This window comes from Motacilla alba, chromosome 4 (assembly GCF_015832195.1).
Source record: "Motacilla alba alba isolate MOTALB_02 chromosome 4, Motacilla_alba_V1.0_pri, whole genome shotgun sequence".
Lineage (NCBI taxonomy): Eukaryota > Metazoa > Chordata > Aves > Passeriformes > Motacillidae > Motacilla > Motacilla alba.
The window spans coordinates 38159188-38171977 of NC_052019.1; the positions used below are offsets into that span (position 1 = coordinate 38159188).

Consider the following 12790-nt stretch of genomic DNA (forward strand, 5'->3'; position numbering starts at 1 on the left):
TCCTACTTCAAACAAGGTGCAAGTAACCTGTTTGATAAATGTACATCTTCATTACAAACATTGACTGACCTTTCTGTCTGTGTCAGTAACAATAAGCACAACCTTTTGCAACAAGCCCGTGAGAATGAAAGCATCTTAAAGACACCCTTGTAAAGAAGAAGAAGATAAGCTTTTTTGGGGGGAGGGCCATAAGAGTTGAATTTCAGTATGTAATCAATAACTTCAAATTTATTACTGGCTTTTCTGAAGATTAGAAAAGTGGAACAGTATTCAAGACTGAAAACAGCCTCCCCAGAAGTATTGCAATTTATTCCATTGATAGCAATCCCAATTCGTCTCTTCTGAATTTTAATGCAGCTCAGGTTCTGGAAACAGGATCTGTAGCAGTAATATAATTTTATTAATCAGCCTGTGTTTGGGTTGATAAGTTTATAATTTGCCTGTGAGCAATCAGAGCTATATGTAGGGCCATTCAATTTTTCAGCTAAGTCAGGCTATGTGAGGAAAGCAGTTGTTTCAAAAGGCAAACTGACAGGGAGTGGATGAGAACAAAAGAAACCTCCATCATGGTTTTTTGGTTTTGTAGAATGCCCCGTTCCTCAGGCTACAGAAGGTCAGCAGGAACCCACAGCCATACTTCTTGCTGGTTCGTGACTCTCTCTGTGCTCTAACCCTCTAGTTCCCACTGCTGCTCAATCAGATTGGAACCCCTCAGAGAGCTGAAAGCAACCCAAACAAGTACTTTCCTGTTCTATTAGATAATTTTCTCAGGAATAAAAAGCTTACTTCTATTTTTCTGGCCTGAACCCCATGGCCCAAACCCCACCATGGATCCCAGATCATGCCTAGATCAAGTCCTAATTTCTAGTGTCAAATCAAAGGCAATTCTGTTCTTTTATATCGTTTAAAGTTCTGATATTTCCTGACTTTTACTCCCCATGCAGCTCAGCTCTCAGCATAAATGAAAATTCCACTTTAAAGAGCATAGAATTGGCAGCCTGGCATGTAGATGAAGTTACAGATCTCAAGGACGCTTTCAAGTTGCAAGAGGTGAATGAACACCCAGTAGATTATGAGTCAGAAAATGTCAGAATAATCATATGAGGATACTCCTATGGCTTACTTGACCTTTTTTTCTTTTCTTTTTCTTTTTTTTGAAAAAACCTTCAACTTTCCTTGCACTTGTTTTCTTCCTCTTATTCAAAAATTAAAAACATGTTCTTAAAGCCAAGAAAGCAATAGTAATCTGCTCATGCTGTTAATATTTTATAACTTGATAGTGGAATGAGTGCCAAAAAAAGATTGAATTTTCAAATGACAATATGTGTACCTCAAGATATTTATAATTAACTCTTGTAGAGCTCTTTAAAAGTAGAGACCAAAGTAAAATAAAAGTTTTGTGTAGGGAGGCATAGACAGGAAATAACTGTTCTTTTCTGAAATACTTTTTTCTCTGACTGAGTAATGCACAATAGCAAATCAAACACGTAACTTCAGAAAATTTTGTCTCAGGTATACTGAGCTGAAGCATATTGACTCCGACTGTTTCTCAGATAAATATGTTATTCTTCTCTTTTTGGCAAAAAAGTGGACTAACAACAGTCTTTAGTTCTGGCGAGGCTATTGTGAGCTGATTGTTCAGGTTCCTTGCTTCCCTGCTAGCCCCACAGCCAGGCTGAAAATGTCTGCAGAGATGAAGATACTCATTTGTCATCAGCTACCCCAAAATCAGAAGACTTCACTCCACGTGCCTTTTTCAGCAGGGGGTTCTTTGAGGGTTTCTTCTGCAATCCTAGAGCTGGCTGACCAGCAAAGTCTGCTTGTGCCAGCCTGTGGGAATTGTTCTTCACCTGTAAGCTCGGGTGAGGTTCTCACTATTTTAGAAAGCATTGATCAGTTTAGCTCTCTTCCTATATGAGAAAATATTCTCCTATGGGAAAACACAGAATTTGACTGCAATTTGACTACTGAGGCAGGAAATGAGGCTTTTTTTTTAGAATGAAATTATCCTATAGGGCTAATAAAAAAGATTCAGTAAAAAGATCATTTTACTATCAAAAAATTATGCCAGATATGAGATTTTGAGTATTTCCTGTATATTAGTGAGGAATATTATAAAAACTTGCTCTCACTTCCTAGGAGAAACTTCATGAATGCTGTATAATGGCCATGATTAACATACACATGAAAATAGTATGTAAACAGAAAAAAACATTTCTATGTTTTGCCATGGCCTATAGAAATAAGCAGCCCTTTTGCCTAAAAAAAAAAAAAAAAAACAAAACAAAAACTGTTTGCTCACAGTAATTGTTTCACAGACAATTCTGCAATCCTTATCCAAGTGCCAAGTAACTCCATGAAGAAGTTGCCTGAAGGACCTGTGAAAGCCACCTCAGCCACAAAGGGACCAGGACACAGATGCGTCCTATCCAGGGTCCAGTCCACAGCATCAAGGTCCAGTTCCTTCAGCACAACTGAGCCAAATTCTCTGGCCATATTTTGCCACAGCTTTTGAGTGCATCCTCTGGCATTACAAAAGTTGATGTGGAATGGCAAAAGAACATGTCCCTGGGGTTAGATTACTGCACCCATGGGCTGCAGTCAACATCTCATTCCTGCTTACTTCCCACCAGTTTCCCTAGGCAGCTAGCACTAAGTGTAATCCATTGTCTGCATGTAGAAGATGACTATATAAACTTCAGGAAACCCTTCTTATCATCCAGATGTCCAATCTTGACATAGAAATAGCTTCTGCCTTCAAGGAGGCTGTGTAGAACAGGTAGATCCTCTTTAGGATTCCTAGCAGGGAGCCATGATATGAGAAGAGGCAGCATGCGAGTTCCCAGTAAGATGCTGGCCTGACATTGTTAATAAGGAATAGTTACAAAATATCCTGATCTACCCAAGAACCCACCAGGATGACACTCAGCTAATAACTAAGACCCCATGCCCTTTTTCAATACTAATCTTCATTACTGACAGCCCTCTGTGTGGTACCCACCAGCCTCTTCCTCCTTGGGGTGTCGTCATTAAACCCATGGTGTGCCTGATCTAACAAAGAAGCAGAAAAAATGCCATTCAATCACTAATTCTACAACTGAAATTTGTTTGCTTCAGTTTAAAATCAGTAACAAAATGTATATTAATATTTGTGGAGAAAGAATTATATCTTAAAATATTACCCTGGTGTTCATGAGAAGCAAAATAAAAATAAGAGCCACCATTACAATATTTTTCCAACTTGTTAACCTCCAATTCCATCACTTTTTTTTTACAATTCTATATTATCTTTTCTAGCTATACTGTTCAGTCTTCCCATTGCAAGACAGATGTCACAACTTTAAATTAAAATGTTAGAATTTTATAGTGAAAAATATTTTTTAGCAATAACATCAAAATTTCTTGCTGTTCCATTTACTTATGAGCTGCAGATTGTATTTATCATTAACAAAGATTTTGTGTCTAGATCAGATTAATCTCTAGATATTTTTTTTTCTTTCTTGGTCTTCCTAAATATCAATAAGTTATCATTCATCTACTCTAATTAGGAATAGCAAATTCAATTCATATTAAGATCTCAAATATGTATTTTCTTTACAAAAATCTGTGATTACAAGTGAAAACTTAAAAATACTAAAATAGATACTTAGAAATAATTGGCTTTACATATGACTTTGCCTGAAGTCTTTGTCTGTTTTGTACTTTAGTATGTGACTATAAATTTTAATAGTAGAAGATAATAACCTTCCAGAGAATAGACAAACCTCACCACCACAGTGGTTCAAACATTAAACTTGTGTGGTTAAAAATGCAGGAATGGATGTTTTCTCATTGATATTCACTTTCCTTATTTTTTCTGCATCTCACTAGAGGGCTTTAAAAACAAAACAAACCAAAACAAATAGTCTGCCTGTGGTGGAAAAAAGGGGAAAAGCAAATGGACAAATTAGGAAAATAAGGATGCCCTTTCCTCTTAGGGAAAGCAGGCTGTTTGCTTTCCCCAGCAGGTCAGGAGAAAGACTGCTGTATAACACAGGTAGTCATCAAACAGCCAGTGGTTCCCAGCAGTGACTCCAACTCCACTGACTGCATTTGCATCATCAGAAATTGAAGGAAAATGTGTCATCACACAGTCAGTGATGGTCAGGGTCAGGCAGGGGCAGAGATGCACCCAAGGTATGTAAAGCAAATGGTGCTTTCTGCAAAGGCACACATGACAAATTAAAGCTGAGAATTTACTGCTGGGATTCCTCTCTTTGAAAGGATCAATAAAAAAAGGAATCTTGATTACATTCTATCAGCACGGAGGAAGTGAAGTAACAAAATGTAAGAAGGTTTTCACAAGGAAGTGCATGGTGGTTTTTAACTACATCATTTATACTTTGCCTTAGATAAATTTCCTTATTGTTTTATTAAATACATAAAATTAAATGCTTCTCTTCCCCACCTGTCTACTCATTATTTGCTTTTTGGATGCAATGCAAATAAGAGGAATTTTGAAACAGTTTTGCAGGAGCAAAGCAAGTGGCTTTATATTTTATAATCACAATGGTCCCAAACGACAAAATGACAGCATGGGAGAAGGAATAGAAGTATCTCTCAAGCATGTAAGAACCATGTTATTTGCTAGAAACTTAGAGAATATCAGGAGGACTGAGATTAAACAGCAAGGAGAAAACGTGGTACATAGTACTGTAAAGGGAATTCAAAGGGAAGGAATGACAAGATCAGAGGAAGGAGTCATAAATTCTTTTGACATCTTCAAAGCAAGCTGAGTTGAGAGAGGAGATGTATGCACAAGTTTTCATTTTACTGCACTGTATTAATTTTCACAGCCTTTTCCAGTTATGCCCTACTTATTTTCTATCTGTAAATGCATTACCAGCTCGAATATCCCAGCTACTGTGGGAATTGCAGAGATCTCGATTACTACAGAAACTTATTAAAATTACTTTTCTACACACTACTACTATGATACCAAGACACTTTAGTCCCCAAGCAGAGCAAAAGCCTGAGATTGGAAATAGTGCAGATCACAGTGTTTGCAGGACTCAGACCATTTACATGCACATTTATTGTGTTCATTCTGAACATCAATTCACTTTACTATACTGGAGAAAGAAAAATACATGAGGTGTGATAATCAAGATATGATGTCAGTCAGCAAAAGAGATGATAGGTGCTTTTTTTTTCCCTCTCTTGAAGGAGGAAGGAGGTTTTGGGGAAAATAATGACCACGCTTCCATTCTCTGCTCTGTTTTCTGGCTTCTGTTCAGACTATTACTTACATTCTAAACAAGAGATGCTAAATGGAGGTTTTGCCAGCAACTACAAGAAGAGAGATGTAGTCTACATTATTTAAATGCTGTTGAATAAAGAATGCATGATTTATGCTGAAATAGATAGAATAATACAGGTCAGACTCCCTCATGTGGCTGTCCAAGACTTTACAGAAACTCTTTCTTCCCTGATGACTCAGACATGTCTGTGCTGCTGTCCAGTTTTCTGGCAGAAATAGCCCAGGGGACAGAACTGACAGAAGAGATATTTAACTCTACTTTTTCATATCAAATGTCTGTATATTTGTCTCTAAGTGCAGTATTGAAACCAAACCATTTTCCTGATGGCAGAAAAGATGAAGAAGAATTAAAGGGAGAAAACCAGAAATGAGTCATATATTTGTTTCTAAAATTAGTTATAGATACAGCGATATAGAATGTATAGAAATATATAGGTATGTGTGCATATATACTTATATTAAATATGCACAATCATCTGGGCAGTTGCTTAGAATAAGATGCAATGAATGTTAGGATTTTAGGGGAGGACTCCAGTATAAAATTCCCAGAGGAAATTTGAATAACAGTAATAAACCTAGTGCAATAGGCTGCATTACTCTTGTGTTTCTTAAACTATGTACGAGAAAAATACATGAGCATTCATCATTAAAACATCTTGTGCAGTGAGTACAGGATAAGAAATTAAATGTAATTCTTCATATTTTGTTTACCTAGAGATGGTGGCTAATTTTCTTCAAGTGTCAGTGGTGCTTCAAACTGAGTTTGGCAGTGGGTAAACATTTGACTCAGCCTGACATGAACAGCCTGAGTCCTAAGGACTAGGAGAGCATGCCTATCCCTGTTTGATAATATACAGAGTGCTCTAATTCTTGTCTTTGCTCTGTTGGCAGAAATGTACAAGTTGGCATGCATTCATGTGTAAGTCATACCACACAATAAACAAAATTGCCAAGCAAGAGGCATGAACTGTTTTTAATCCAAAGTTCAAAATCTTTTATATCTGAAGACTTAATAAGGTTTTTTGCAATGAATATATACCATGAGAAGACTACAATTACTTCCACCTCTTTTGCATTGAGAAAAACAAAAGTAATTTTATTGCCATTCCTGACTTCAGTTCTGAATCAATTACACTGTACAGAATCATGGAGTCATTTATGTTGGAAAAGACCTCTAAAATCATCAAGTCAGCTGATAAATGTCACTGCCAAGTCCACCACTAAGCCATGGCTTTAAGTGACATATTTACACATCTTATAAAAATCTCCAGGGATAGTGACTCAACAGCTTCCCTGGGCAGCCTGTTCCAATGCTTCTTTTTTGAAGAAATTTTTCCTAATATCCAATCTAAATCTTCCCTAGCCCAACTTGAGGCCATTTCCCCTTATCCTATAATTTGCTTCTTGGGAGAAGAAACTGACCCCCACCTGGGTACAGCCTCCTTTCAGGCAGCTGTAGAGAGCCAAGCCATAAAGTCTGCTCTGAGATTCCTTCCCTCCAGACTGAACAATCCCAGCTTCCTCAGCTGTTCCTCATAAAATCTGTGCTCCAGTGCCTTCACCAGCTCTGCTGCCCTTCTCTGAACATACTCCAGCACCCCAATGTCCTTCTTGCAATGAGAGGCCCCAAACTGTATTTATCTATGCAATTCAAAGGCAAAAATCAAAGAAGTAGAGTTACAGCATATCTGTTTTGCTTTCTTGTAGATAATATCATCTATACTACTGAGTCCAGACTGAAGAAGAGTGAGAAGTGGAAAATTTAAGAAGTCAATTTGTCAGACTTTATGTTCAATGATCATTTCATTTGCTTTAATTTTTTAGTTAATATGTCCATAAATAAGAACTAAATTTACTGTTCTATTCATGTAAATAGTAGTTTTAGATTTGTTTTTCTACTGGAGGAAAAAAGGACTGTGTGTAAGAAACACAGCTACCTCTGGCTTATTTCAAGAGGCTACCATGGATAATTTTATAATTAATGCATTCAGTGTTACTGCTTCTCTCACATTATACAAGTATAATAAATATTTGTACTTCCAAGGCTTTGGCAGTACTGGTCAAACAATTTAAGAACACCATGAACTTCCAAAAATTAAATGCTGACTTCTTTATCAGTAACAGAGCATGCAACCCTTAGGAACCAAAAAAAGTATTAATAAGGGCAATGTACTCTGGATGGTAAAGAGCCTTCAAATTATAAAATTATTTTTATATATGTATGTATATATATATATATATATATATATATATATACACACTTTGTACTGACTTTACAAACATGATATAATGGATTAAATGATAGCAGAATGTGATGATGGATGAATGTGTTAAATAAGACAAGGCTACCATATGTCTTTAATTCATTTGTTAACAGCTTGTCATGATGTTACTTAGTAAATGGCAATTTGAAAAATATGGTACATAATTGCCAAAATATTTCTTTTATTGGGTTTTTCACTGAGTACTTAGGATTGCAGTCTTAGTATCACTTTACAAACAGGAAGCAATAGTTTTGAAAAGAAGGGTATACTACATAGCTAAATAAGACTCTTACACAAAAACAGAGAAATAAGTTTTGATAGTAACTATACAAGTGAAATGTGCACATGACATCTTCTCCCTACCTTTCTTTTAATAGATGCAGCAGCATGGCTTTTTCAGGTACACTAAGCATATGAGTTTCTCTCTCCCAGATGCTTACAAGAATACAAGCCCATTTTCTTTTATGTTTAGCGTAGGAACATACTGAAAACAGTTTGAAAATCATGTTTAACTCACTGTTCTAATAATATAAAAGACGTGTGATTTTTCAGACTTCATGAATGGTAACTTACTGTGCATGGAAGAGTATGACAATCCGTTTTCAGATGCTTCTAATTTCTCTTCAATCTCCAAACTTCATCTGAGAGACAAAGTGGGCCCTGCTAAAAATCGCTACAGGATGACCTGGAAAGAGATCAGACATTATGCTAAGGATTTCTTGCCACCTCTTACAGCTGCTGAACTGCAGAAGCCATAGGAAATCATGATGCAAAAGACATATAAAATATTTCACAGTTTTGAACAAACATTACCAGCAGTTGGGCCAGAAAATCAAATTGGTCATTTCCAAGAATGCTACAGGATAGTTTTTCACATGTCATTTCTCTTGTCTCTTTCCTGCAAAGTGCCTTTTCCCTGACCACATCAAAGTTACGGACTGTCAGTGAGCAGCACTGCTGGGCAGCTGCCCAGTGGTGAGAGCCAGACCTGTGGCTTGTGCTTAGGAACCTGTCAATTATCTCAAAGAGAATTTTATGTGCAATTAAGGGCATTAAATCATGTAACACTTTTCACATAAGCCTTTTCCTTGGAATAGTGGGATACCTCTCAGGTCAACAGCAAGCAGATGACTGCAGCATCCCCTTTAGGATGAGAAGGGTGTCTGCATGTTGCTCACAACAAATACTGTCAATGGCCTTTGTCAAGGTTTGGTCATCAATTTTTCTAACATTCAGAGGATACCCAGAGGAAGAACCAAAACACAGTTTCACTTGTGTAAAATGATATTTCAGGAGAAATACATGTGTGATCAAATATACAGGTGAGGGGAAGGAATAATTTTTTGAGAGGAAAATCTTCACAACTCACTTGAAAACTTTGACATAATTTCAAAAATGCTACATCAAAATAAACACACTGTGATTAGTTTATGCCCCAAGTTACAGTACAGCAGGGAATATATTTTCCCCCTGCTGTAAATCATGCTTTGGAGGAAAATTGCTTCTTTTACTTTCTCTGTGTTCCTGTTCCTCTCTCTCTCTTCCTGTGTAGGAGCCCTAGAAAGGCTGGTGTCTTAATGCAAGAGCTTAGTCTGCACAAAAATCCCTCTTTTGGCTCCCTCCAGTTACATTTCTCAGCACGTCCCGTGCAGGATGCAGAGCACACTGGAGACTCGGGGCCAATTACATCTCCTTCCTATCCTCTCACTTCTCAAGTGGTTTGTCAGCACATACTTGTCCTATTTCCCCTAAACTCCCCTTCACTCTCTATGTAGCTACACCCTTTGTACAAATTTCCTGCAACACACAGCACTGCACACCTTTTCACACTTCTATCTGATAATTGCATCTAATGAAAAGGTGAGGAGGGATGCACGTTACAGAAAATTTATTGAAAGCTCATGACTATTCAAAATAGTCCCCTCCAAAAAGCACAAGACAACACCCCAGTCCTCTTGACACTGAGAACAAAACAAATTTCTCAACATAATATTTGCTGTTCTTTCTGTGCTTTCTCCATCTATAATTTATCAGCATGAGACCCTCAAGCCATATAAATTTCTCATAAATTCTCCAGCAAGAGGAGAATCTGAGATATAGATTTGATTCCAGTGAGATGTGTCACCATTCATTTTTCCTTTTATGAACCTTGGGAAAGCACTGTGGACTTTACTCTTTTTTTTGTTGTTTTTCTATTTTGATCTTAGTAGAAATAAATGAGCTTCAGGTAATGGTCTCACTGGGCATAATGCACAAAATTCTAGGCATAGATGACTAAAAATATTCTTGTTTTTTAGGACTTCAAAGCAGTTTCATGTTCAAGAAAATCTAGAGAATCTCTTGGGTTTGGAGAATACAATGCCAAAACAAGCTGTAGAAAAGTTTTGTCAAGTGTAGACATGTATCTGAAAATGCCTGAATTTCCTCATCTAAAGTATACAGTTCCATTAGATACAGATTAGCCCAATTTCAGATACTCAATGGTAACAAGCATAAATACATAAACTATACAGAGAGAGGGAGAAATAAACCCAAATGAGTCTTCTACAGAAATAGCATCATAACTGCCTCAATTATCATATAAAGACAGAAAGCAGAACTCAAGAAATAGAAGCTGTCATGAAACATTCATCTCCGAATAACTGAAGAATCTAGAAGGAAAAAGTGAACTGAATACATTACAATAATTGATTTATGCAAAATGGTGATTAATGTTTTTTAAGACTTTATGGTAAGAATGTTCCACGAGAATCCAGAGCTGCCACTCTGTGCAAAAAAAAAAAAAAAAACAGTAAAGGATAGTAGACTTGAAGAGTCCTCATCAATTAAAAGGTAAAATTATTAAATAATTATTTTTTGTGGCTAGTTTTGATCAATAATAAATAACTCAATACATTGTGCTGTGGCTGTGGATTGTTACCTCCACCTCATCTGCTTTTCAATAGCTTTACCAGTAACAACATATTTACTTAGTCATTAGTGAGAGCAGACATTTTGAATGACAAGTATTTTTCTGCATGTGTTTCTTCATTGCTTTCTCCAGTGCTTCTAGAGATTTGTCTTGTAGTTATCCATGCCCCGATGCAGATAAAATTTGACATTATTCAATATTTTTTATTGTCACTATAGTTAATCATTGCAACATAACAAATAGATTCTCTTGAAAAGTCACAGAAAAGGTATCTTCTCCTCTTTTGAATACATTTAATTTGTTCTAACGTGATCATATTTACTAGTGTGAATTGGCCTCTGATAAATATACCACATCCTTTTTAAACAGTTGTGCAGAAAGTCACATCAATCTTCCATGAAATGCACTCAAATTCCTACTATGTCTACAAAATTACCTGAATTATGGAAAGGTGGTACAGTTTGGACTCTTTTCTTAATTCCTCCTCACATAACACACATCAATTAAGACATCACTTTTTTTTCCTATGGCAAACATAACACATTGCATTTGTCCTTTCAGTCATTCTTCAGAATGTCAGAGTGTGTTTATATTTAGAAAAGTATTTCCCCAATGTAACTGCGCAAAATATTGAGTGTGTAGCCACTAGAGCATGTAATTTGTGGGGCCTATAAGATTCCTTATTATCCCAAACAACAAAGACTAGGGAGAGGGTTTATTCAGTAAGGTCAACAGAAATCTTAGTTTGATTCTATGTGGGAATTACAGACATCAGTTTTTTCAGAAAATCATGGAATGGTTTGCATTGGAAGGGACCAAAAGGACTATCTCATTCCAACTCCCCCACTAAGGGACAGCTTCCACTGGACCAGATTGCTCAAGCCTCATCCAGCCCCAGCCCTTCCTTGAACACTTCCAGGGATGGGGCATCCATAACTTCTCAGGGCAATACATTCCAGTGCCTCACCACCCTCACAGTAAAGGTTTTCTTCCTAATATCTAACATAAACTTAGCCCCCTTCATCTTAAGGCTGTCCCTCTCTTGTCCTATCACTCCATGCCCTTGTGAAAAGTCCCTCTCCAGCTCTTGCAGCCTCCTTAAGGTAACAGAAGGCTGCTGTAAGATCTCCCTAGAGACCTTCTCTTCTCCGAGCTGAACAACTCCAAGTCTTAGCGCTCAAGAGAGGTGCTCCAGCCCTTGGATCATCCTTATGATTTTGATATAATGAAGTTTCAATCAGTTCTAATATTGTTCAGTTTTTTCACAGTAATGAGTTAAATTCCTGTGAATGATATCAGCCTCTTAGAGTGATCACTGCTTTTGAGCAACCAGATTAACATGTTCCAAGACTTCAGATGAATTTGATTTAAACATTTTTATTTACATTGTGTGCCTAGCTAACATGAAACAGGAAAACATTTCTTCTAATGATAAACACTATATTTTAAGGATACAGGTTGAATGACATTAGTCAACTAAACTGACAATGAAGAACCATCAGAAGAAACATTGTAAATTTTTAACACCAGTTTCGGCCTGAAAAACCCTTTAAAACCAGAACTACTCTTGATTAGGAAGATTTGTACATAGACCATAGATGAGGCTGAAGAGAATTGTCCTTCTCTTAAAAAAAATAAAGTCTAAACTCTAAAATAAAAATACTTGCCTAATTTTGAAAATCCAGGTTTTTTTCTCAGTTGTAAAATGAGAAAAACAGTATTTGAATACTGCAGAGTCCTCTGAGCTTGAAGTACTTGAGTATGGCACTGTGTGTGTTATAAGCAAGCCTGTCTGCATCTCAAAGACCAGCTGCATGTGAGAGACAACTTGAGCATTGTCTAATGATCCTGTTCATGGTCAGGATGGAACAAGCATTTACTCTGAGCTAGGCCATCTAGATTCTTGGTTCAGTTGGTAAAGTTTTATCAGTAATATATATTTCCCAACCATGAATCTCTTGACAGATTGTAAAACTACTTTGAAGTAAGGGGAAACACAGTAGGCATTTGACTCTTAACTAGCTGAGCTTTATAATATTCCCATGAGATACTTATTACTGAGAAATTGAAAATGTTCTACTCATCTTCATGTTAAGTACTGTAGATGCTCTGAACATTGAAAATAATATCTTGTCCTTTGATGCCTGTAGTTGCTATGATGATTTTGGCCATAGTGTCTCTCTGAGACATACATTGAGTTATCGGCCAAAATAAAAAACCCACCCATGAAACTCCACATACTCCAGGTTCATCCTTACCTTTGTGTTTTTAATATGAGAAGTTGCCTTTTCTTTATTCATCAGCTTTGCATTTAAG

The 12790-nt window shown here is 36.8% G+C and overlaps 1 long non-coding RNA gene across 1 annotated transcript in view; it reads right to left on the reverse strand.

The window, feature by feature from the left end:
• Positions 1 to 12790, reverse strand: part of LOC119700794 — a 41210-nt gene that overhangs the window by 25690 nt on the left and 2730 nt on the right. The window contains exon 3 of the long non-coding RNA XR_005256882.1: positions 8137 to 8248. This is a non-coding gene — a long non-coding RNA (uncharacterized LOC119700794). The remainder of the gene's footprint in view (positions 1 to 8136; positions 8249 to 12790) is intronic.